At 46.0% G+C, this 26,101-nt stretch overlaps 1 long non-coding RNA gene across 2 annotated transcripts; it reads left to right on the top strand.

Moving 5' to 3' along the window:
- The first annotated feature begins 10,231 nt into the window (after window positions 1–10,231).
- Window positions 10,232–20,776, top strand: LOC146430856 (uncharacterized). 2 transcript variants are annotated; one of them, XR_014855162.1, is made up of 3 exons: window positions 10,232–10,575; window positions 17,122–17,615; window positions 17,726–20,776. It is a non-coding gene; the product is annotated as an uncharacterized LOC146430856 (long non-coding RNA). The 2 variants fall into 2 exon arrangements; XR_014855161.1 differs by having other exon boundaries at window positions 17,122–20,776.
- The last annotated feature ends 5,325 nt before the right edge of the window (window positions 20,777–26,101 follow it).

The raw sequence follows: 26,101 nt of genomic DNA, 5'->3' as shown, positions 1-26,101 counted from the left end.
GTTACAAAAAACTGGGGTGTATTGCTTCATTAGTACAAGATGTTCTGCAGACTTTAACATCACTAATACTTAAAAAAGCATCTTAAAGAGATTTAAGTGGCATAGTTTAGGAAGTTAAGTGATGTTGACTTCAATAGAGCTTTCCAGTCTTTTGCAACACTTTGGACTTAAGTGAAATCAGGTGCTTTAATTAGCAGCATTTCCTGCTTCATGTTGGTGTCCCTAAACCAGCAAACTATTTTCCACTTGCTTTATCAGCAGGTTTTAGAATTCCATTATGAAGGAAAGCTTTATTTCATAGGAGCTTTCAAGTTAAAAAAAGTGTCTTTTTAATTAATGTTAACATTTTTTTCTCTTAGCCACTGAAATGTTCCAGCAGGAATTTAGAAGGATTCTTAAATGGCTTCTAAAACCCACCATCTTTCAATTCTTAGCCAAGGGCTAAGTAATCCTTTGGCAGAATGAGGAATGCACATTCTGTGGAGTTCTTTGCACCAGGTGGGGCTGGCATGGGTGTCTGGGGTGGCCACTGAGTTCTGTGGGCTGCTCATTGCAGAGCCTCTGGTTGGAGGAAGGCCCTGGTGCTCCTTGGCTTTGTTGATGGCTCTCATGGAGCTCCTGGGGATAGACTGAGGCTGGGGAATTCCTCAGAGCCCTGAGTCAACACTGGTGCTTTCTGCTGCCCTGGCCCCACTGGGCCCCTCTGACTGTCTCAAAAGGACAACTCCCATGGGTTGTAGTGAATAAGCCAACCAGATTCCCTTTGTACAGGAGAGAAGCATCACCTGGCTCTGAGGTTTTTTATGAAAGAGATGGAAGCTAAATGTTTCTCAGTGGGCAGTGGGATTGCAGCTTTTCCCCTGTGACTGGTCAGTGGTTCTGCTGTTCTAGCAGTTATTGGGGCTGTGTTTCCTTTGGCCACGATGGGATGTGAGGGATCTTGTTGGAACCTGCTGTGAGCCCAGTGGGCAGACACTGCCTTGTAGAAAATCTTAAAAGTATTACATGCATTGATCAGCCAGGTTAAAACAGCATACAAGACCAGTCTTAATCATGCTTTGTAATATTTCAACACTTTTATCAGATTTATTTTAAGTTTCAAGGTGAAGCTGACTGTTCTACAGAACAGCAGGCTATGCATGAAAGGGAATCCTGGGGTCCTTGTTTGTGTTGTCATGGTATATCACATTTGCATCTTAGAAAAACTCAGGATGCTTTTCCAGCTCTGAAACTCAAGCCACTGGAATTTTTTCTGGTATTCTGAACAACTGGTGTGTTTTCTACAAAACATCAAAACAGAGTATACAAAAGGTTTGCATTTAAACTAGGTATGTTCAGAATGTTGTTCTGCTTCTGCTGGAGTTCTGAGAGGGCCACATCCAGCTCCTGGCCCTGCAGCTCTGCATACCTGTGCTCACAGAGCTGGCCTGTGCTGCCCAGTCCAGAGGTTAGTGATTGGTGCTTTCCTGGGTATTTCCATCTTTATGGAATTGCTGTTTAAACCTGGCTTTTGTTTGAAGTAAATTCCTTGAGTATCATCTCTAATGAAGTATGCAAGACCAAGATGGGGAGAAAATACCAAGTTCTGCTGTTTACTTGAATGATTTATTGATCTCATCTAGTTAATAACTTGTAGTCTCTAGAATTACCTCTCTGCAAAGTGATGGGTCTCTAGATCACTTTCAAAGCACAAAAATGTCTACGTCTTTGGAATGCTTTAGGCCATTCTTGTGGCTAATTTTTAAAAATACCTACTGTGCTTTTTTGAATACATTTCAAATTTCAAAGCTCTGGGAAGAGAGCTTTGCCGTAAGTTTGCAAGAGTGATATTGCCATATCATATTTCATAGAATAAAGCTGAAGATAACTAATGCTGTCTTCAACAAAAGTATCCTTATGCCTGTTTTCCTATTCTCTAAAAACCTCAACAAAAAGAAACGCATGGTTTGTGCTTAGAGGTGAACTTAGAGGCTGAACTTCTCAGCTGAGGGGAAGCATCTTCTAGGGACTTGCATTGAATGCCCTACCAGTAATCCAACTGTTTATTCTACTGAGGGAACTATAATTTGTGTTTTTGCTTTCATCTCTAAGCTTTTCTGCTGAAAAAGCTCAGTGAAACCTGTTTTTTCCTGGCTACATTTAAATTACTTCCTGTGAAAGAGCATCTGTGATCTCCCATGGGGTAGGCAGGCTTTTTTCCTCTCCCTGGAGAAACTGTTGTCCTCAATGTGAATCACTGAAGATGTGTTTCTTGCTGCTAAAATGAATTTTAAAGTCTTTAAGTGATTGCAGTTTTCAGAATAGGAATCTGCTGAAGATGCTCTGAATGTTGGAGCTGTGGAGGCTTCTGTACTTCCAGATGACGGGGGGTGCAACTCATTTGGAGTCTTAGATTATTAATTAAAACCTGATTTGTCTGCATCTGCTTGCTCTGTAACAGCTTCTGATGTAGTCTTGCCAAAATTCCGATTTCCTTAGGCCTAGATGCATATCCCAAAATATGAGCAGTTCATCTGTCCTATGTAGAAATTTTCCAGAAAGACGAGTTCAGCATATTTAAATTCCAACAACTGTGTCTTTAATACTTCGAACACAAGGCCTGAGAGTTCCCTCAGAGTAAGTTTCCAGGTTGGCTTGATCTTTCCTGAAGCACGACCCATAAGCCGTGTCTGCATCTGGTTTTGCTTCCTCCTGTGTGTGACCATACCCCAGCAGCTTCTCCCTGTGCTGAAGGCAGCCTGTCTGAAGGTCCAGGTGTTTCTGGTAAGTGCTTGTACATCATTTGTGGTGGTTGTTTTCAAGTTAACATAATCTTGGATCACCTGCAGGTTGTGGGACTTCCACTCCCAGAAATACTGCAGATTCCATCCTGTTTGTGGACCTGCTTTGAGCAGAGGTTGGAGCAGGTAACCTCCTGGGTTCCCTTTCCACCTGAATTAGTCTAGGATTTGCTCTGTCCTGACCTTCTCAGCACAGTGAGGGGGTAAAAGGCACTGCTGTCCTTGCTGCCAAGCCATAACCACTGACAAGAATAGATGAGTTTTCCATTCCTATGAGGCACATGCTCCTCTGGAAACTTAAAAGTTGTCATCAGAATTACTACTCCTAAGCATAGGTAATCCTTCAAAGCAGAAACCAGTCCCAAATTTGACTATGTGGATTTCTTGTCTCCATCTTGAACTTTTCCTGAGCTTTGAAGTAACTGGGTGGATTTGGGCTGGATTGTGGAGGTGCTGGTGTGCGCTGGGAGTTTGTGTCATCTGATGGAAGCATCACCTCCAAAGGAAGGACAACTTTTCCCACAGGTTGGTTTTGATAAAGTCATAAAAATGCCATTTTCTGAGGGTTGAAAGGTCAATTAAAAGTTTCTAAGTGGTTCTGTATTAAGGCCAAGCCCCTTCCTCATTAATGTTCTGGCAGGTTGGTAACTAATACAGTGACATGGGGAGTGAAATGTTGGCTATGTTGGATTCTGTTACTGTGTGTTCTGATGTGATTTGATACAGGGGAAAGGGCAGAACAGGGAAGGTTAGATACATAATTAGTTAAGGGTCTGAGTGTTATTTTGTCTGTTTCTTCTATGACTTATTGGAAGATCCTAACCCCAACCTTATAGCCATTATAAAGGTCTAAAACGGTCTGCTTACTGGACAGTGTCTCAGAAGAGCACCAGGTGGGCTGTTGGCTACTTGAGAAAGTTTGTATAAAGCTGGGATATTGCCTGAAAAGTAGAACCTGGATTAGTTATTCTGGTTCAGCCTGAGATCCCCAGAAATTCAGATTTTTTGAAGTTGTTCCAATTCCTGAGTGAACCCAGACTATGTACACATGGTCCGCAGAAGATGTTGAAGAATGGAAGAAAAAAGTGATGTGTAAGAGGTGGTATAGGAGCATTGGAGGGTGAAGGGAATTTTCCTGTGGGTTCTCATTGCCCTCAGCTGCAATAGGTCTGAGCTTGGACTGGGGTAGGTTTGTATTCCTGCTGGCCCTGGTTCAGTATTGGCTGTTGTGGCCAATGGATGGCTTGGGTGACTTCAAAAGTCATTTTTACAATGGTCCACGTGCAGTATTACTTAGAGCTGCATAAAGCCAAGTGGCCTAAGTTCCCAAATAAAGCCATGATGCAATGGTATGGAGGAGAATTCTTTCTCCCTTTTAAGCCCATGGCTTTGGTTTGTGGTTTAGGCTCCGTGGAGGCATCTCTGTTACTGGGGATTTCATGGGAGTGATGCTGATGCTTTAAAATATCTCCCAAGTTTCTTAAAGCACTGCAATGAGCCCTTGGGATTATTTAACTGCTATGCCTACGCCCTGTACCCCTTTGAAAACCAGTCCTTCAGCAAACAAAAAGAATCCCTCAGGTGATTCTTGCCAATCATTTTGCAATGTTCTTTGTGAAACAAAATGCCCAGAGTCAAGGAACAAGTGCTGTGCTCAGATACAAGCAGGTGATGGCTCCAAAAAGTGGTGATATGCTGTTGCTGCACTGAGGATCTCGTTGCTCTGAGAAAAACAACCCAAACTGCTCTGACCACAGGAATGAAGTTTTGGTCTGAAGAATGTGCAGCTATGTGTCAGCTGTCCATGGCCCGTGGTGCAGGGCAAGGTAGCAGCAGTGCTCCTGCCAGGAGGCTGGAGAAAGCACAAAGCACCAGGAGCTCTTAACTGCTGCCTTTCCAACCTGCCTGGCAAGCACTCGAGTAGGTGTGAATAAGAGTCTCTTGAAGGAATACAAAAAAGGGCCACCAGGGGCCATCACCTTGAACTTGCCCTTTCAAGTGTTATCTATAAATACGGTTCCCCAGAGCAATCCAGCTGGCACCCTCTAGTCAAGCTCATCATGATCTCAGATAAAACTGCTATCAAGTGGAGCCAGATCTTCAGCTGCTTTGTGGAGCCATGCCAATTTCCACTGCTTGGGAATGAATTGGAGGAGCTCCTTCCCATGCCAGAGCCTCACAGGAAAGGAGAGGGGTGAATCTCCCAGCCGTGGCTGGGCTGCAGCTCACTGATCTTTGCAGGGTGCAGGTGGAGAGGAGGAGGAGAGGATCCTCTCCAAGATTACAGAGGTCTCGTGTCCCGTAAGTCCCATGGGGTAGAGCCCCTGTTTTTTGGGAGTCTCACCCTGGAGCATACCCATAATGTGGCAAGGATCCAGCTACTGCCTAAATATTTTAAAAGAGCAGCGTTTGTCCCCATATTAGCAGGCAGAGAAAAGGCAAGGTGCTATGGGCAGCTCCAGGTGTGGGGAAGGAGTCCTGGCTCTCCCAAGGTCTAGAGTTTGGCTTCTTGTGTTTTAGCACAGATTTTCTTTTGGGATGTGGCATCCAGCAGGTTGTGCCAAGAGATGCTCTGCCCTGTGTGATGGCAGGGCTGCATCCCTCCCCTGTGGGTTTGCTTCCTAACAGTGCCTTTGCCTGCTCCTGTGGCTGGTGAGAAATCTGTGCTTTTTTTAGCTGAACTCCTAAGATTATCAGATGAACAGAACTATGCAACAGAAAGTCTTGAATTTACTAGCTGTATTTGTATCCTCAGAAGCACAGTGTGCTGTCATCTTGCCTTTACGAAGATCAAAATCCATCTTGACAGCCTGCTTTGCCTACTTTCTCAGTGGCTGAAGGCAACTTTGCAGGCCCTTGGAGCTGAAACTGTCACTTTTTGTTAATCCTGTGTGTTTCTTGCATTTAAACTTTCAAATAGATCAGTAGAGCTGGTGTAATCTCCATAATCACGACTTCATAATAAAGAGTAACTCTTGACTATCTAGCCCGGAGTTAACTCTTCTTGGACAGCAGTGAAATGGGTAACAAGATGGCCAAGATGCTTTTCAGGTGATCTGTTGCACTGCCCAGCACAGGGGCATGAGGCTCAGACTGGTGCCTTGGCTGCTGCAGGGAGATGCATGAGGCAGCGGATGGAGTGATGCTTTCCCATTTCTGCTACTTGTATCTCATTCTGTTTTTCGTTTGTAGATGTATTGTGTCCATTATCTGCCACAGTGACACTTAATCCATGCAGTAAAGTCCAGGCTTAGCATTTCACATAATGAAGGTGGTAATACATTGCAAATTAAATGACATTTGCTCACTTTTCTTCTCTCTCAAGTTTGTTTCCATACAGGATGTGCTCAAGAAATGCAAGATGGAAAAAGAAAATCAATAGTCATTGATGCTAAAATATTAATGTTCCTTCAGAATGAGAGGTGGAATAGAGTGAACTCCCAGGAGTTCACTGCAGCCCTGACTGCGGTACTGCAGAGTTTGCAAGAGCATTGGAGCGCAGAGGTGGTGCCAGCATGGCCAGGGAGAGAAGAGTCTGCTTTGAACTGACTCTCCTGGACTCTCTGAAGGTCTGTGACACCTTGCAGAGTGAAGTGAGTGCTGTGCAGTGCCTGTCCTGTGTGTCAGCGTGGGAATGGCAGCCAGCATCTCCTGCTGCCCTGTGCTCCTGGGAAATCCTGACAGGGTGTGCACACACTGCTCTTGGGTGCATGCAATGGCAATGTCTCTGCAGCTCCTCTGCCCAGCACTGTCCCACACAGCCAACTCCCCCCACATGCCCTGTGCCAGTGTCAGCTCCGTGCTCTTGGGCTGTCACTGTCCTCGTCTGGCTGTTGAGAAAATCAGGGTGCTGGAGGTGCACCAGTATTGAAACAAGTACAATTATTGTAAAGGATGGGCATGACTTAGAAAGGATTGCACAGCAAAAAGGGCCAAGGTTTCCCCATACTGAGGGTGTCATCCCTATGCAGTGGGTCAGTCCTTCCAGTCACAGCAGGTTTATTGCCATTATTGTGCCAGAAAGGAGCAGACTGTCCCCATGCTCTTTGCAGGCTGCCTGGCAGGACTAGCTCTGTCCTTGTTGTGCTGGCGTGAGCTTAGCCAACACCTCAGTTTCCCAGAAACACTCCCTGTCCGCATCAGGCACCTTCTGTTCATGCTTCCAGAAGAATTTCTTTTTAGATGGAGGCCTTCAGGTGGGATTTATGTGAATGTGAAAGCCCATCAGGCACGGGCAGGTTTGGGTTTCCCAGCCCATTCCTTGGGTGCTGCTGCCATCTAGGGTGTGAGCCAGCGGAGCCTCACTGCTGGCCATGGGCAGCCATGGCCTTATCACACTGCCCACGGCCTTATCACACTGTCCTTGGCCTTGCTGCACTGTCCACGGCCTTATCAGACTGCCCACGGCCTGCTGGCACTGTCTGCGGCCTTATCACACTGCCCGCGGCCTTATCACACTGCCCACGGCCTTATCACACCGTCCACAGCCTGCTCCGAAGGGCTCACGGCCAGCCAGGCCAGGCCCACCGCAGCTGCTAGGCCTGAGCCGTGTTTGGGGTTAAACATGGGCATGCCACCTCACTATGATATATTATTCCAAGGAAGAAGCTGCATAAACGACTGCAGAGGGGCACTGAGGTGTAACTGTGGCATTGGGGACATGGGGATTTGGTTCCTGGTGTTGCCATGAGCTCCCTGGTGTTGCAGGTGACCCTGCCGGGGCTGGTGAGGAGCCTTGGGCTCCCAGCAGGGTCTTGCCCCTGGGCAGGTGGGTTTGGCTGTTGTTTAAAGATCCCTCTGCAGAAATTCACGGTGTGCAGAACGGGCAGTAATGGCTGTGGTGGCTCTGAGCTGTCCCTGTGCAGACATTCAGGGTATGTAGAAGGAGCAGAGATGGCTGTGGTGGCTCTGAGCTGTCCCTCTGCAGACATTCAGGGTGTGTGCAAGGGGCAGAGATGGCTGTGGTGGCTCTGAGCTGTCCCTGTGCAGACATTCAGGGTGTGTGCAAGGGGCAGAGGTGGCTGTTGTGGTGGCTCTGAGCTGTCCCTCTGCAGACATTCAGGGTGTGTGCAAGGGGCAGAGATGGCTGTGGTGGCTCTGAGCTGTCCCTGTGCAGACATTCAGGGTGTGTGGAAGGAGCAGAGATGGCTGTGGTGGCTCTGAGCTGTCCCTCTGCAGACATTCAGGGTGTGTGCAAGGGGCAGAGATGGCTGTGGTGACTCCAAACTGAAGCCCCTCTGAAGCAAACTCGGGGCACGTGTTCCTCCTGGGCCCTTCTGCCACCTTTGTTCTTGTGTTAAACAGGTCTTGTCTGCCAATGCAAGGAGTTTTTACACACACTTAAAAGAATGAGAGCCAAAGACAGGCTGGCTCCTGCCCAGCCTGAGGGGCACAGTAGGGGAACAGATGTTCTGTTTAAACCAAAATCATTCCCAAGCTTGAATCCACACTAATGCCTTCGACCTTGCATCAAGGAGTTCAAAGCAAAAGGAATTCTATTTTAATAGTTCCAGCTCAGGTGTAACTGAAATCCCATTTTACAGACTATTTCTATAGACTCCATGTTTGTGAAGCTCAGGAAACAAGACTCAGTTTTCTGCAGCAAGCTGGAGCCTGGCTGAGTGCACTGGCAAGGTGTGAGTTTTCCCCGAGTTTACCTCAGTGAGGTAAAGGTCTGAGCTCAAATTCCTGGTTAAACAAATTTACATATGGTGTGAAATCCCTCCTGGCTGTCCTGCAGCTGGGTGAGGGGCTGCCAGAGCTGTTTGCCACACTTTGGTGTGGATTAATTGGGCGCTGAGTAATGCAGATCAATAGCACAACTGTGTTATCATGACCCTCCCAGCTGAAGGAATGGCCTTTGAGAGGCATGTGGACTTCAGAACAGGAGCCATGGCTGCCACAAAAAAGCAAGTACCTTTTTTAAACTGTCTTTTAACTATTCATGTCAGTAAAACCAAGGCTGTGGATCTGCATCTCATTCTGGCAAATCCTTTCCCCCTTGTGCCCCCCTGTGGTATCTCCCTACTCTGCCTTCACTCAGCAATGCCTTACCTTTTCTGTCGTTCTTCCCTTTTTTCACATCTTCAAAATTTTTATTGTTTTAAATAAGTCTGTGTTGAAATTATCTGTGTAGTCCATAGTGTACAGCTGTGAAACAAAGTCCACCAAAGTGCCAGCAGGAATTAGTTGTTTTCAGCTGAATGGGAGCTGTGCTTTGTTCTAGATTTTCTATTGATTCTGATGAATTTCAGCAACTTAGAGCACAGACTCTGACATATTTTTCATGTGCTGTGGCTGTAGAATGAATTATGGATCAGATTTTAAAAGTTACACAGTTTCAAATGGTTTGACATGTTTTTCTGGGAAGCCTTACGAAGTTATTAATCCATGCAGGTAACTTTTCCTCCTCCATTTTTACAAACCAATTCTTTACACAGCTACTACATCCTTTTGCTCCTTTGATGTAAGCATAGGGTTGATCAAGCCTCAGGAGTGGAGACATAAAACGTGCAAAATAATATTGGAGTGAACATGTCTGTGGCTTGTAGTGCTGCATGCAGTGGGGCAGATTTAGAGCTACTTGGTTTTACACCAAGATGGTGGCACTCACTATTTACTTACAATCAATAAATGTTAGTAAATTGCCAGTATTAACTTAACTGACTTGCTATGCTGTTTTGGTGTTTTTGGTTTTTTAAATTTTTTTTTCATGTTTTAAAGTTATGTGAAGTTGAAAGAAAATATTCTTCCCTTTGAAAGAAACCAGAAGACTGCGCATCAAGGAGCCCTTCAGTGGGTATTTCCCTGAATTTTCTTTTGGGTAGCCTCTGTTTTTCCCTTGCTTTTGGAAGTACATGGCAGAAATTTGGAAGTACATGGCAGTAATTGTTGCTACCCTGAGTTTTTCCTCCATTTTTTAAGGCTTTTTGGACATTTTCCCCCTCTCTGAAACACTCTTTGGAGTCCTGTGGGGCTGGTAGGAAGGTGATTCAGTTCCTAGAAAACTGTCGAGTTGGCACTTTTTAATGTGTGAGGGCTTTAGATTCATCTCATATGAGTGCATTTAAAGCTGTATTGATTTCTGTGCACTTGGAACTTGACCTTCTTTTCTTATTTGTTAATACGGATGTAGCTATTGGAGATAACTACTCAGTTTAAGTACTACAGATGGACTGAAATCCATCAGTGACTCAGTGTGCAATTAAATGCTTCCTGCTTTTGGATGTTTAGAGATTTCAGAGGCTGCTGGCAATTTGGTATGAAAGCATTTTTAGTTATCAAAAGTATTATACCTTGTATCTTTATTTCTATAATTTATAGAGTTATATTATACCTTGAAGTGATGGTTTTTGGGCCACAAAACAAGACAAGTGGATGCTTTGCTGAGGAGGCTTTCTGGATGGGGACTGTGAGGACTGGTGTTGTCCCTGCAGTGGGGACACTGTACCTCAGCCAGTCCCTCTCCTGTGTGGGTGCCATTTTACAGGGGTAATTATTACCTAAATTCACCCTGAATGCATGGATGTCAAAATTCCTTACTGTGGAGATGGTAAGGAAACGATGAATATCAGCAGTGATTTCATAGAGTAAAGCAAATTGCTAGGTACAGGCATCAGCTGTAGCTAGAAATTTCAGGAGAGACCTTTAGTGCCATAAATGGCTTTAAAGTCATGGATTAATTAATGTTTGTGTCCTACAGAAAGGAAACATTCAGCAGACCCCAAACCTGATGGTTTTGACATAAAGGAGATGATTTCACTGATTGGCCTGATGAAAGTGCATTTCAATACAGGTAGGCTCCTGGATGTATGGTTTCTCCTTCATATTCTACTTTGGGAATTTATTTTCTCAGAAATATGGGGCATTGTTCCTGCTTGCACATCTGTCTGGTGAATGTGGAAGTCCCTTGATGGGCTTTTCCTAAAAGTGGTGTAATAGGGCTACTAAGTGTTTGGAGTAACAGCCTCAAGTCAATGCATATAACTCATTTTAGACTCCAACCAATACAGTTTGTGGTGTGGAAACACCTTTAGTATCTTCTAAGCTTCAGTTTACTTCCGTGCAACATCTCTCTTGTTTTGTAAGGGTTCCAAAACTTGTTCTTGGATAAATCCCCATTTCCCAACTGGCTTTCAGCAAGTTCCAGATCTGATCCTAATTACTGCAGTGTGAGCATATGTTATGTAAAGAACTGACAAACCCCAAAATCATCATTGGAAAACCTTGGTATGTTGATGGGTTTAGTGTGAGCATCCAAACTGGGACCAATTAGGCTTTTTCATGGATTTGAGTTGCAGAGAAAAGAAGTTATAAATATCCAAATCCACATGTGAAGAGCTGTGGGTAAGCCCTGGGTGTGAGCATCGAGGCCCTTGCACAGGTGCTCTGTGCTCTGAGCTTTGCTCTTTGGCTGGAGCAGAGCTCTGTGCTGTTACCCTGTAACACCCTGTGGCTGCAGTGTGGCCTTGCTCCCCTGTGACCCCTGGGAACCCCACACCAGCTCTCTGCTCCCAGTAGGAGCTGCCAGCAAATAGGTTTGTACAAGGGTAGTGGCAGGAGACTTGGCAGCTGATAACAGAGCAGCTGTATTTGCTGTTTCTATCTGCCAGAACACAAAGCAGAATTAATTTACACTACTGTACAGGTTAGTACAACTTTTGAAGTGAGGGGTACTGTATAAATATATTGCCACCAACATCCTAGGTAATATTTTAGCATGAAATTTTGTCCGATCTTGTTAATTTTACTTGGAGAAAAACATAGAAGAAATATAAAAAATAACACATCATGTCAGGTTGCCCATCTATGATCACAGAGGTGCTGCTCTTGCCATCCGTTGCTGGTTGGTGCTGGTGCTGGTGACCATAACTGAGACAGTGAGAGGGGCACGAGAGTCACTTTACAAGGTGAGCTGTTTCTGCCAGCTCACCTGAGCCCTGGGTTCAATTTGTCAGACTGGGATTGCTCCAGTTGGAGCAATTGAGCTTTCAGATGGCCCAGCATCCCCAGGAGGAGAGCCTGGCTTTGCCAGGAGGTACTGTCCCCCTCTGGCTCCCTGTAGGGAAATTTCCCTTGGTGCTGGTTACAGTGGTGCCACCAAAGCTGTGCTCTGCCCCTCAGGGTCTCAAGGAGCTCCTCCTTCCTGAACAAGGGTACTTGGAAGCTTCTTAAAGCTGAAGTGTGCTAAACATGTTCCTACCCTGCTTAACTTGGATGTTTTTTGTTCTCCATGTGCTCAGGTGAGCAGAGTTTTCTCTGTCAGTCTGGTTAACATGCTCTGGGTAGGGCTGAGACGGTCTCAGCAGTTTTGTGTGTCACTCCTCTCCTCCCTGAGCTGTTGGGTGACCCTGGCCACTGGGAAATGAGATTGTGTGAGCCCTGTGGCACTGAGGGAAGGCAAGGGAAAAGGTAATTGCTGGGGTTACAAGGACAGGTCAGGAACTGAAATCCTGTTTGATCAGGGGGCTGTCACTGCTCAGCAAGTGGGTTCTTTTAGTCTTAGTTTTAAGCCATTAAATGTTGTGTTCTCATGTGTCATTAAGTGTGAGTTCTTTCAAAGATGGGAGTTGGAGACCTTACTCACTGTAGTAGCCTGGTGGCTGGAATTCCCACATTACAGTGTGCCTCCAGGCAGTGGTGATTCAGAAGGAGGAAAAGATGCTCCCTCTGTTGACACATCAATAGCAATTTTAAGGCATCTGAGGGACCATGTCCCTGGGAATATTCCTATGAACAATAATGAAAAGGTTTGGTACTCATTCTTTTTATTCCTTCAGCTGCTTTAGCACAGTTAATAATATCAGACCAGAAAACAACTTCATCACAGCTCCCTTCAGAAATCCTTGGGCTAGCTGGCAGAAGAGCCGTTAGGAAGCACTTTGTAGCATCACCACTGCTTTTAATACTGTGGTAAAATGAAGATGAATCTGTGTGTTGTAATTACATGACAGTGTAAAAAGTCTGGAAAACTGTCCAGGCATGGTGGGAGGATAAACCCCAATGTCAGACCCCTAATGACTCCCCTTTGGCTTCAGTTTCCTCTTCTGTGACTTTGTGAATACACTTGGCAGTGGCTGGAGTTCAAGTTACAGCCACACAGAGTAAAATTGAATGTCATTGAAGATGTGCCCTGGAAGGAGGATGCAAACCTTCTGTACATAATGACATGGGATAATTTGAGGATTATTTCTTCCTAAATGGCCCGATGCAAGCGATAACTCTTCTGGACTGCAGCAAAGAGGACACAGTGTCCACAGAAGTTCTGCAGCATTTTCACATTTCCCTTAACCTTATAAATGCCATTTTTAATGGGCTGTTAGCAGGATCTGAAGGCGTGCAGAGATGCTGTGGAGAGCAGGAGAGCTGGTGCACACTGAACAGGAGAGGGCACTGGCACTCCAGCAGCTGGGCTGGGCTCAGCACCCGCACGGTGCTGAAGGATGGATTTTCACTGCAGCTCAGCACTCACACTGTCATAATCTTCTGCTCTTAATGTGAGAAAACAGTCTATGAAAAGAGTGAATGAACTGCATTTATTATCTGTGTCTCTCTGGAGAAAGGAAAATCCACTTGCACCAGGTCGGAACTTTCCCCTTTCCTTTGAACTTCATCTGCCTGTCTGGTGCAGCTTCTGTGAGTGTCTCTTTGAAAAACTCTGCTTTAGTGTCCTTTTTCTGCACCTCCATTAGGTATTCAGTACACAAACTAAGGTGACATTCATGTTGACCGAGGCAAGCTCAGGTTGTGCATTCCCTGCTGCAGCTGTGGAAGTGTGCAGCCCTTCACCCCAAGAAGCTGTATGTGCTGCCTGCTTTCCTGCCCCATCTCTCAGCCATCAGACACTCTAGAATGGCTGTATTTCCCTCCTGCTTCACAGCATGAGCAGCAATGTGCTGGGGAGCAATGTGCAAGTGGCCCCTAACCAGGGGCTGAGGAGCTCTGAGTCAGGCTCTGTCCCTCTGGCCACCATTCCACCATCTCTGATGGTGACGCTCATGAAGGGCTTCACGCCCTGACTCAAAGCGCTGGACATAGGCCTCTTTTTTATCTTCTTTTCTTCCTTTTTTCCCTTTTTTTTTCCCTTTTCTCCCCTTTTTTTTTTCTTTTCTCCTTGAATTTCCATCCTTTTTTTGTTTTCTTCTTTTTTGCTTTGCACATGTAAAGGCCCTATCATACTGGAAAGAACCAAGTTCTGTTTGTTTTCAGCTCTAATAAGTCTTAATTAGACCCAAAGTAAAGCTTTCGTGGAGCTGTCAGCATAATTACAGGCTGGGAGAGCCTCCCTGCTGAATCTAAATCCAGCCCCCGGCTTCCTGGTCCTGACAGAGTGTGGCAGAGGAAGGGGGAACAAGGCAGGGGTGACAGCAGCCCCTTCTCTTCTCTCCCAAGTCCTTCGCAATTTTTTTCTGCTCCGCACGAAGGTTTGTGAAAGGCAAAGCAGAAAAGGCCTGACAGCAACAGAAGGAAATATATTTAGAAACATGAAAAATAGGAAGAGAAAATGTTTTATTTGCATTATTCACCAGGTTCTATTATTTATTACATTGCTGTGCTAGTGCACGGTTTTGTAACTCCCAAAGAAATGATGGTGCTTGCGGAGGGCAGCTTTGTGCTGCTGTCTTTTAAATATGGACTACTGATGTGAGGCATTCTTTGGCTGTTGTTGCTGTGAGGGTGCTGAGGCCCTGGCACAGGGTGCCCAGAGAAGCTGTGGCTGCCCCTGGATCCCTGGAAGTGTCCAAGGTCAGGTTGGATGGGGCTTGGAGCACCCTGGGATGGTGGAAGGTGTCCCTGTCCATGGCAGGGGAGTGGAAACGAGATGATCTTTAAGATTCTCTCTAACCAAAACCATTCCATGAGTCTATTTCAGTGCTGCTTAGTTTAAGTGGTGCATTTATGAGGTCAGGTTTTGACAGGAGAAAGGTGAGCACATTTATTCTGCTTGCTGTGTTCCCAGCTCAGCCTTCTGCTGAATTTTTCCAGAGGTTATCTTGTGAGCTTGGGCAAGGGCAGGCAGCAAGGTGCAGTGGACTGATTTCCATGCTGGATTTAACAAAGGTGATGGGACAGCACCATCCCATCTCTGTAGTTATCACAGATTTTTTTTTTCCACCCCATCTATGATATAGGTAAGGTTTTAACCTGTTGCTAAAAATCCACAGCTCATGGAGTCTCTGCCTTCCAATACCTTTCCATAGGCAAATATTTGCACATACATAAAAAAAATCATTAATTTGTGTGGAACACCTCATTCAGGTCCATGTGTCCTTTAATGATGCTCTGCCTGGAAGCCCAGCATTAAAAATTGTCCTGATTCAGTGGCCATCTGAACCTTAAACAGCCTGGAAAAAATAAAGAGCTAAAATGTTTCTCTATGAGAATGCATAAATATTCAAATGCTAAACTAAAAGGGCTTTCGTCTCATCCCACAAGCCATTTGAGACCATTGCTCATTCAGCCACGGGAGGATTTCAGTATTTTAAAAAAATTGCCACAAAACATCTGCAGTCTGCAAAGAGCTGTTCTGCAAAGCATCTTGTAGGCATTCTGTGATGCATCCCTGAAGGATTTATTACCTCCAGCTGGCTGACTTGCAGCACATCCTCCTTCCTCCGTCTAGATGGCACTCTGCAGTCTGCAAAAACCTTGTGCAAATGAGCACGGAGGGGAAGTTTCAGCACTCACAGCCAGGAGCCTGGAACTTTAGTTGTAATTTTGTCAAACTCTGGTTACATGAATGGGCAGGAAAGGAAAGGGAGGAGTGAGAGAGGAAAGAAATTACCTCAATTGAACCTTTTAGAGTTTATGAGCTCTGGGACATTAGAATAGTCTTCTCATGGAGCAGGTGCTGGTCCCTTAATGTTCACCTGACAATATGTGCTGAGTATTCTCCTTAACCAGTTCCACCCTTCACCTGCATATTTCTTGTCCTTACAGTGATTGCTGAGTCTCTCTGGAACTGAATAGTTGGCCCATCTGAGCTTGCTTGCTTTTTCTGTCCCCCAGGTCACACAGCCTGGCCTTCAAAGGCTTGCAAATAATGTAAAAGGGTTAGAAAATAAGGATGCTCATTAGTTAGGCACTGACATACTGCAGAGCTGTGTCAGGGTAGTATGTTCTTACTTTAAAAGGCAAATTTATTTTCTTCTACAGGTTTATTTTTCTGGTTATTCTCAGGCATGAAGAGAAACGTCTGGGGGCACCAAATACAGAGCAGGATCCAATAAAAGCAGCTTGGGGAGGATGATGAATGAATGTATGGGGATGTGCTGAAATGACTGGGGGAAATGCAGTGAGGAAGTATGAAGAGTGATGGAGGAGGTGGGAACAGCAACATGCATTTTTAAACTGCATTAAAATGCCAGCATCCCCAGTGGAAGCAGAATGCCACTGGTGCCATCTTTCCGATGGTATGGATGGTATGGATTTCAGAATGTGAGAAAATCAAGTTCCTTAATCTTTACAGATGTCTGGGGATGCCCAGGGTACATATGCAACGTGTGTGTGTGATTCCCTATGTAGTTTACTGTAAAATTGTGGAGTTTGTTGGTTTAAATGGGCTGTTTGGAGAGCATCCCAAGCTGCTGCAGGGACCCTCCTTTCCCCGTGATGGAAGCCCACGTGTGCTGCCCGGGCTATGATGATGGTATGAGCACAGCTCCCACTGCTTCCTGCTCTGTGTTACTCATCTCTGCCCTGATTACCTGCATGCCTGGAGGCACTTCCTAAAGCTCTAACCTTTGATCTCTGCCTGTCTGGCGTGGGCAGCTCTTGTACAGCTGATTCTTGCCAATGTGCAGGAATTCAGTTTGCCAAACCCACGTGCCTTGTTTGCTGTTTAGGTTTCACCTGATGGTTGTTGTCTCTTTGGGGCTAAGGAGCTCTGGGAAATGATTTTGTAACTCTGCTGCCCCATCCTTCAAATGCCTGCCCTCAAGGCCTGCTAATGGTGAGAAGAGGTAGAAGAGGATGAAATGTGTGCAGACTAGGTTTTAATAAATTAAATTATATAATGGTTTAAAAACTTTTCATCTTCTGATGGCTATTGACCAAAGATGGGTCGAAAGAAAACCTATCTATGTGCATGTATCCATCCTGTCTCTCCATCCCTGTCTTTCCATTCCCTGGCCAGGGTCCCTTCCACAAAGCATTGCCTTTCATGTAACACTTTGACTTACAGCTCACACCTTCAGCTGCATCATTGGATGCTCCTCCTAAAAATTAACAAATGCTCTGAAATGCACCGTTCATGGCGAGTTCATGTGAATCCGCTCATTCTTCAGAGCTGCTTGACCCTGGTTTGGGCAGTTTTAAATTCTGCTGTGTATCCTACCCCCAGGCCTGCTTGCCCCACAGGGATGAAGGCAGGAGAGTGATGGATACACTCCTGGTGGGTTGTCACTCGTCATGCTGGCCAGGAGGTGTGACTGGATGGACCACAGGGCTAGTCACACAGGATGTGAGTCACTTGAAGGAACTGTGCTGTCCCGACATGGAGCAACAGGGATAGTGAGTCAGAGGTGACCTGGGCATGCCATGGTGGAGCACCAGAAATAGCCTCAGGCTCCGCAGAGGAGTTGCTGACGTGGGGACAACAGGAATTTCAGGATTCTGACAGTGTGCAAGGGGGTGGCAGAGCTCCAGATGGGGTTCCCCGTGGTAGGAGCTGGAGCAGACTTTGAACCTGTGCTGCTTTTAGAGTTGAAATAGGTTTCCCTGTCTGTCTGCTGGCCCAGCACCACCCTCGCTGCACTGAGGAGCCTCCGACTGTGATCTGTGCACAGAGAACCTGCCAGGGCCCAGAGCAAGACTAATGCGTCTGGGAATTCCCTGGTGAGACTTTTTGTGCTATTTACCAGAAGTTCCTTGAAGGCAGAAATTACTGCATTAAAAGATTAAGGCATCATTAATCATATTTTTTGTCTTCCATTTTCTTCTGGCAGGCTGGCTCAGTATTACTGGTAAGATTTTTTTTTTCTTTTTCTCCATTCAGAAGAGTTTCTTCAAGTCCTTTCTGTGACTGTGCCATCCTCAGGTAAGAAGAAGCCTCAACAAAACTTTGGGAATTGCTCACTACTGTGAACACTGACATTTTGATCTCCTTGCCTTCCAGGTTTCTTTTGAGTGATGTATATAATTTATGGTTCTTCATAAAAATAATGGAAATAATTTTAAAAATAAGTATTTATAAGATATTTTCATTGTCCAAAGACCTTGCCTGGGTGCGAGGGGAGAAACGTGGGGTGGAAGGTGGTTGTAGATGTACCAATTTTTTCTGGTCTGGTGGCACTTGCTGTTGGGATGGAGCAGTTGGCCTGGTTGTGGAACTTCAGGGGGTTCCCAGCTATGGTCTGGCCCCATAAAAAGTGTGGTTGAAACATAGTTTAGATGCCCATATTGGAAATATTTGGAAAATATATCCTAACTTTTTAAGCAGTAAACTTGAAATGTAATCAAGAAAGAAATAGCTGCTATGACAGAAACAGGGTGAATTTTTAAAATTTGCTTTGATTATGGAGACACTCTGCACCACAGGCCATAGATATGACAAAAAGTTGTGCCTTGGCTCCCTGGTGCTTCATTCATTTCCATCCCCACAGCTTTCCTTCTGAGCCATGTCGAGGAGGGCCCTGGCTGTGCCTGGTACTACCGCGTGCAAAGCATTTCCTAATTGATGTGCTAATTAACCTGACAGAGCGACTTGATGGTTGTGAGCTCGGGCTCCGGGCTAGCCTGTCTTTGCAGGCAGGGTTCCTTGCCTTTGATTTCAGCGGGAGCAGGGCAGGCGAGGCTGGAGCGGTGGGAGGCAGCGGCTCCTCCGGGGGAGGGCTCGGGATGCGGCAAGTGCGAGCGCTGGGGAGGATGCGGCAGCTTCGGAAATATCTGCTCGCAGCCTTCCCTTCTAATGGAAGTTTTATTTTAGAAAGTTTTCGCTAACGTCATTCGAGAGTTTATTTCCATTTTATCTTTTAAATAAAGAGGCTGTGAAGCTCCTGGCTGGGTTTTTCATTCCTGCCGGCTGGGAACAGAGAGGTGAATGGGCTGCTTGTCTCCCGCGGGGATGCTTTCGGTGCTGCTCGGTGGTGTGCTCGCAGCCTGACCTACCTAGGGCTGTGCCTCATCCCCCATCTCCTCGGGCAGGTGAGGCTGCGGGATGAGCTCCTGCAGCCCTCGGAGCCTGATCCATCCCTGCCACACTGCCTGTCCCCTGTGCCAGCGTGTCCTGGGGCCACTGGGTGTGCTCTGCTTCCCGTGCTGCTGCCCCAGCCTGGCACCGAGTCTGGCACGGTGTGCCAGGGGTTTGTATCACACTAGGATGTGCTCGGTGGGAGAACTGCAGCCCTGCTGCTTTGTAGACTGAGGGTTTGCCCTCCCACCACCAATGGTATTGCAAAAAGAAATCTAAACTGCATTGTCTTCCTGTGCTTTTTCCTAGGTCTTTGTTTCCGACATGCTTGGCACAAGCTAATTTTAAGTAAGGTAATATAAAATGAAAGTCTTGTAGTGGCACTCTTCCTAAAAAAAGCCAATTTTAAGTGGGAGCATAACAATGGCCGGTGCCAAAGTTGGACTCAGGCCACTTCTGGGTGAATTCCCTGTACTGCCACAGGCTCCTTTCCTGCACCTGGGCAAGTCACTGGAACCACTGTGGGCTTTTGATGGAAGTCTGTGTGATGAGAGCACCCAAACCCCTCAGATACTGGAATTTTCTCTGTTCTCACACACACTTCAGCTGCTTGTCTGCTAAAGGGGTGAAAGTGCAGCATTTGCCTCACAGATGTGATGAACACGACACATCTCTTGTATCCTGAGATGGTGTTTGTACAGTCTTCTCTCTTCCCTTGCATCTCTCTCCTCCTGGCTAGACCAGTCCCTCCCCCAGAAGGGTGCACATCTACAGCCCATGTCTGAGGGCACTTTGTTATTAAGGAGCTTTTTCATCCCAGCACCAATGTGAGGACATTTGGACTGCAAGCAGTTGCTGCTCAGTTTATTCTTTGGTTTCCTCATGTGGAATAGGGGAATTTTGAGCATATGGATAAAGCTAAATCAAAATGATAAAGCATTTCATTTCAGACTGAGGGCATCCACACAAGAATAACTCTTCCAGAATAGCTTATTGCATAGACAAACCAAAAAAAACTAATCTATTTTAACCAGAGGAATGAAGGAGGCATGGAGCTCTGGGTGACAAGCACAGCTCCCACAAACACATAAATCACAGATCACAATAGGCTCTTTTAGAGCTGTAGAAATGTTAGCACTGTTTTGGTAATGGAACATCCTGATCCCATCTCTACATGCATGTACTGTATTTATATTCTACACATGTGTATATTCCAGTTACATAAATTAAAGAATCCAATATTCAGGTGTGGGCTTTAATTAAGAGCGCTGATGTGTGCTTTTTACTAAAATAATATGATAGAAAAGAATGTAATTTATCAAAGCTGCTGAATTTATGACAAGAACGGGGAGATAATGGTATTTCTGAGACTGTATGGATGCTCTTTGAAGTCATTTGAGAGGGCAGGATAGGGGGGAATTTAACTGAAAATGAGTTTTTTTCTGAGATTGTTTTAAACCTAATCTATTTGCAACTTCTATTTTGTGGATGCACAAGGATTCTTATATGAATACCATTTTTTTTTTAGATCATTTATTGTAACAAGTAGTTTTTGCCTGGAAAAGATCTGATGCTGCAGATTCCATTACACAATATTCTGTCATAATGCCAGCCTTTATTTCTTTTTACTCAGAGCATTCTAACAAATTCCAAACTCAATTTAAATCTGCTGTTCTGACATGTGAGATGTTGTTTAATCACTCTGGAGGTTAGTCATGTTTTTTTCCCCTCCTTTTAGGTGATGTGCAGAGTCCCCCCCCAGCTAACCCATGCACAGGTTTGGGTGGAAGTGCTTGTGGTGGTTTGGAAAGCACAACAGATACAGTACCACAGCCCCAAACCATCCTCAAGTTGTTCCTGTGTCCCCTGGGAGGAATAAACCCCAAAGATCTCAGTGTCCTGTGCTGCAAACAGCCCTGGCAGGTGGTTTGAGCTGCTGGCTCCTCAGGTACTCTCCATACAGCATCCTTCTCTCTTATTCACTTGGAATTTTTCCCACTGCCATTAGTCTCATTTTTGGTCCTGTTAAGGGATGTGTCACACATGGGTGAGGGATGAGGTGGCTGGGGAGAGCCTTTCAGCACAACTGGGAGGGGTTTGTCACCTGCAGGACTCCCACACCCTCCTCACTTGTGTGTCCAAGCTAGGAGATGCTGCTTTGCACATCCAAACTCCACCTGCACCTTCTGCTTTAGGCTCCTGAATCCAGCCTGGCATTTTGTCCACACATCACCCATGCTTCTCACTGAGTGGAGTGGAGTCTCTCACAGCCCAGGGCCCTGCTTTGAAAAGTTTGCTGCATTTACTGCTTCTGTAATATGTCCATTCTGGCTGAGCCAGGAGATGCCTGCTATCAGAATTTCTTCCTCTCAGAAGGAATTGTAGCCTGGGGCTGAATTATCCCTACCACCTCTTGGAAAAGCTGCATAGCCTGAGCCACAAAAGCCTCTTACCATCAGGCAACTTTTCCAGAGCCAATATGACTTCAGAGTCTTGTCTGAGTCCTTCATATATTTTCAGGCCTATCCTTGAAATATGGTCACCAGAGCTGCTCACAGCATTTAGCAATGGTATCTTGGATATTGGAGGCTGAAATAACACCCTTTCCCTGCACTTGCTTGTTAATCTCCTCTTTCAGTAGCCCTGGATTGCTTTCCTCTCTTAGTAACAGCTTCACATGAGGAGTTCATGTACGGCTGGTTCTGTACAAACCTCCTCATTTCCTTTCCTTAATTGCTGTTATCTCTATGATTAGCATGACCAGTGTACTTGGTCCTTGGACAGGCACTGTGCCATTTGCAGCTATTGAGAGCACTTTGCTCAAATAAACGGATATTGCCCAGCTTTCCAGATCTGTTCCCATCATTAATGCTGTTCCTGGCACCCAGTACTGCCTGCACACACTGCATCAGCAATGGCTTTGTGCATTTCCCAGATAATTGAGTAATGTACTGAAGAGGGTTGGATCAAGGACAGAAACCATTTGGCTACGTGGCTGTTTATCGTGTAGTGCCTATCGGTTAACTAATTTTGAAATAATTTGAGTGGCCTTATTTTTTATAAAATACTTTTAGACTGAACATCTGCTGCACCTGGAAGTCTGCTTCAAGCTTAGGTCTGTGTCAAAGTACTGATGCAACCCAAACATCTGGTTTACTTGACATTTTATTTACCATGGTTGATGACATGCAGATTAGCTGATCTTTAGTTCCCAGATAACCCATTTATTTATAAGTATTGTCTTATATTGAGCTTTATCCATAGTCCTCAGATGGATCTTGCAATATATTTTGAATGTATTAATAGTTGGCTTGAACTGCTCAGGGGTCTCCTTGGCACCTTATCTCCACATGCTTGCTGAGAAGTAATATAAACCTTCTTGTTTAGAAATTTGTTTAATGAGAGTTTTTCATAAGAAAAGGGGTTCTGGCCAGAGGTGCAGCTTCCAGGAGTGCTGTGAAACACACAGAGAGTTAAAATATAGCAACCCTGTTGGTGCTTTAGCAGCTTCATCTGGCCCCAACCCGGTGGGTGCTTCTGGATGGGTTTAATTTGGCTGGCTTGGTCAGTTGTGCCTGTCCCAGCTGGCTCTGTCCCCAGCCTGTCACAAACAGGACACAGTGCTGGCAGTCCCTGAGCTGGGCTGGCACTGCTAGGGTGTGTCACGGGCTGGGGCTGCAGAGTTCCAGCTCAGCAGTGCCTGTGACAGCCCACTGCTCCTGAGGGTCTCACACAGGCACGATGGAGATGCCGACTGAAAATTCTGCTGCAAATCACCAGATGTTGATAATTGTCCACAACTGTCCTGGAATGGATCCAGACCTGAAACGAGGTTACTTCACATGTGATCTGTTCTCTATTCCTTAAGCACCTACAGAGAATTATTGCTCCTACAAATAGGAGGGGCAGAGTGCCCTGATTTTGGGTTTCTACATCGATACTAACAAGCTTCTCTCTGCAGCTCCCTCAGCGAGAGCACAAATAATATTGGCTTTCCCTGTCCCCTGGGTGTGCCTCGCCTGTTGCAGTGGTGCAGCAAGGCTCAGTGGGAGTGGAGGGAAGGGCTTGCCACCTCCTGAGGCACTGCATTTAAGAGTCCTGTGCCTAAAAATAAAGAGCCTCCTTGTCCACAGGTGCAAATCCACCCCCAGCCAAGCCTACAGCTGTGCCTGGGAAGAGGTAAAGCCGTGTCCAGGTCAGCAGCATGGGGAAATTGGAGCCACAGCCTAAACCCTGGCTGCTGCACAGGTAGAAACTGCTCATCCTTTGGGCAGGGTCCAAAGCCAGGCAATATTTGGCTTTGTTTCTGCAGCACGTGCTGCTGCTGTCATTTCTGTAGCTGGTCGCTTGAAAAGAGAGGGCACATCATAGCTTGTGGGGTTCTGCAGAGCAGTAGCCCAGTCTTTCAGGAGGAATTTGCCTCAATCTGTCCCTGTTAGGGATCTTCTGTATGAAGACTTTTCATACATGAAGATTTCCCCCGGCATTGCTTCCTGCCAAATCCCCCAGCAGAAGAGGCATATTCACATCAGTAGAAAAACAAAATGGGAAGAATTAAACCCGAAAATGCAGGTGGGAAGGGAAAGGTGGATTTTCGAGCCCTGTGGCTGTCGTGGAGCACTCTGCTGACGTGCCAGTCCCCTGCGATGCACAGCATATGTCAAGGCAGCTCCACTTAAAGGGATAACATCAAGCCATCTGAAAGGCTCCCTCCTTTTTTGTTCTCATTTCATCCTGTGTTACAGGATTTTGTTCAGGTTTTTCAGTGGCCTCCTGGGTAATGCTTTATTACAGTGACAGTGTGGAGTTCTAGTTTGTAATAATGGGATCTATATAAATAATACAGATTCTACTGCCTCCTGTAATGCTTCGTGCCTTGGAACACTCAAAAGCTTTCGCAAATGTTAATTTCCTATAATTTGGGATAGAGAAGCACCTCCAGATACTGCAGAGGGTGTTGTGCTGGTCAGCTGCCTGTAACAGCCATACCTTTGAAAAAGACAATTGAGGGTCTTTTTGCACCCAGAGTGAGTAATTAAAATAATTGCGGTTTTAGGTGTTGGGTGTTTTTCTTTTACCATTTTGAGGCTTTAAAACAGAGGCCAGGTAGTATGAGACTCAGTTCCAAGCACTGAAGATTCTGTGAGGGGAGATTCAGCCTTGGAGAAGAGTCAGATGAAGGTTGGGAGAAAAGGATGGTTGCGGCATTTCAGATTTTGACTTGATGTGCAAAGAGATGAAGGATGCTGTGACCCAACAGACTGCAGTGCTGTGTTGAGGACAGGCTCTGGCTCCGAGCAGCATCCTTGGTGCCATAATACAACTTTCCATATGGTGCTGCCCTGTGCTGGGTGAATCAATACTTAGATGCACAAGGTAAGGCTCCCAGGTATCCAGGCTTGGTTTGGGCATTTATGTTGCCCTAAACAACCTGTGCTTGGTCAGGAAGAGGAGGGTGACCTGAGTCCCTGGAATTCTCTCCTGCTTTTCCCTGGGGAGCTGGGATGTGCTGTTACTGGTGAGAGCTGGTGGGAAGGGAGATGCTGTGGTGAGTGTGGAGCAGAGAGAGCGACAGAGCCCAAAGTCAGTGTGGCACTGGCAAGACACAATGGCAGCGATGCTGAACAGGGCAAAGGCTTAATGGATTTCCTCGAACTGTGCTCTCTAAGGGCCTGGTTGACAGGATTTGCACTGGATTGACATGAGTTTTCAAAGAAATGAGGGCTGGGTTGTACAGCAGTGCTTCCACTTTCCTTGGCTGACCTGCCGTGCCCCCTCCTTTCAGGGTAACATTAAAATGAATATTGTACAGCAGAGAGAGCAGCGTAATTGGCTGCAGACAATGCATGTGCTGTGCTGTCCTGTGCGATATCGATTGCTCCTTGTCCAAATATATCTATCTAAAATCAGTCCATTCAGCAGCAGCTCGTTGGGTGGATGCCAATCCTTTCACGCTGCGGTGCCTCTCGCTCCATCCTGGCTGTGCCACGAGCCCAGTGATCTGCTGGCACTCCACAGCCTGGCACAGGGACACAGCCACAGGCAGGGCACTGCCCATCCTGGCCCCCAGCCACTGCCCTTGTGGGTGAAACTTCTTTGCTCTGCTGAGGATGTTCCTTTTGCCGGTGTGGTCAAAGTTCCAGTGATGTGTGGCACTTCAGGGTATTGTGAGGCTGCAGCTAAATCCCAATGGAAAACTGCTCTTTTTATTAGCTGGATGAATTAAGAGACAAGCTCACCATGGCTTGGTGGATGCAGAGGTGAATCCTGGAGGTTGGCACCATGAACAGAAATGATGTAGAGGCAGCTGGGGCACATCTAGGTCCCAGCACACTGCATAGCCACCCTGGCTGTCTGAGGTGGTCAAACCAGCTGTGCAGCTGCTGGATGGGGCTCTGCTGCTCGGTCATGCTGGGGCTGCATCATGAGGGATGCTGTGCTGACCTGTCTGCTGCCACCACCCACCCAGGGCCACTCAGTCTGTCTGGTTCCCTCCCAGGCTCTCTGCTGAGCCTGGGGGATTAATGGCAACACAGCTCACAGAGGCTCATTGGTGGTTTTTAAATTACCTTTTAACATTAGAGGCTTTTAAGCCTCTGCATTCAGAGAACAGTGGTGCTTTTCTACCAGTGCAGAGAGCTGCAAAAGAGCTAAAGTCCATGCTGCTTTTCTCCATCCTTCATCTCCAGTCTGTGCCCAGCAAACCCACTCGACAGCACATGCCAAAGCTCTTTGTCCATATATTGCTACATCTTATTCTATATATATACATATATGAATGGGAACTATTCCTCTGCTAAATCTAAGTCAATAATTCCTTTCCTCCCACAAGCATTTAGCCTCCTAGCAGATGCTATAATAAATTAATCATCTTTAGCAGCCCTTTAATCGGTTCTGCAAAACCAGTGAGCAGTGAAATAGTCTCACCTATTGATTGATGGATAACGTTAGATTAATGTATAATGTAAATTAGTAGAAAGCAAATTACAAGAGCTGATGTGTGGTTTGGTGCTGCTGCTGAATTTGTGCTACAAGGAGCTCATTCAGGGTTAGTGCCTTAGCCTGTACCTTGCATGTAGGAGCAGCATGTAAAGGTCTGGGGAAGAAGGACTTCTGTGGAGTTAAACCTGGAATAGAGGCAAAAAGGGAGTGTCTGTTTACCCCACACTATCTATTTTAAAGAGAGAAGAGC

Source organism: Lichenostomus cassidix, chromosome 14, assembly GCF_008360975.1.
Source record: "Lichenostomus cassidix isolate B80296 chromosome 14, HeHo_3.0, whole genome shotgun sequence".
Classification (NCBI taxonomy): Eukaryota; Metazoa; Chordata; class Aves; order Passeriformes; family Meliphagidae; genus Lichenostomus; species Lichenostomus cassidix.
Note: the sequence above shows the minus strand (reverse complement) of the source record. Positions and strands in the feature narration are given on the sequence as shown.